Raw genomic sequence first — 755 nt, 5'->3', positions numbered from 1 at the left:
GGCAGGAAAACAATAGTATTATTGATTGTTTCAAAAAGACCTAAGAAACAAAGTGAAATATAAGTTGAAAGATTAAAAATGTGTACAGTTCAATGAAATACTGAAACTAGAATATTAGAAAAGTGAGTTTGTCACATTGGTAGGATATAGTAATCTCTGTTTCACTCAGTTGACATCTCAACCAACATATGGTGAAAGAGTGTAAAGAAGACATAAAATATATGAAGGAAATAGGCCCATATAAGTTTGTAAAAAAGATAGGTTATATTATAGAGTAATATATATAAAATAAAACATACTGTTTATTGTAATACTAGTAAACAATGTTTAATAGTTAATTTTATGTGATAAGTAAATTAAACTAAATGACCCTCAGAATGCTGCTTAAATGCTTTTTAAAATTTTAATTATTGCCAGGCGTGATGGCACATGCCTTTAATCCCAGCACTCAGGAGGCAGAAGCAGTGGACCTCTGTGAGTTTAAGGCCAGCCTGGTCCACATAGTGAGTTCCACGACAGCTTGGGCTACAGGAAGACCCTGTCTCAAAAAGACAAAATTTTTTTTAATTATTATTTTTATAAGTGTTCAGGGAGAAAGCAAGGCCAAACACCCAGCCCAGCGTCTGGGCATCGGACTCAATCATCAGAGACCCCGAGGGGCGACTTCAGAGCCAAAATTCCAGCCTGAATCAGTCACCAGGGGGTGGAGAACAGACTGCAAGGGAGAGCAAAGCGGTGCTTTCCAGAGGAAAGAG

Source organism: Nannospalax galili, unplaced genomic scaffold (assembly GCF_000622305.1).
Source record: "Nannospalax galili isolate Female #2095 unplaced genomic scaffold, S.galili_v1.0 scaffold873, whole genome shotgun sequence".
NCBI classification, from domain to species: Eukaryota; Metazoa; Chordata; class Mammalia; order Rodentia; family Spalacidae; genus Nannospalax; species Nannospalax galili.
The sequence above is the reverse complement of the archived record's forward strand: the minus strand, read 5'-3'. Positions refer to the sequence as shown.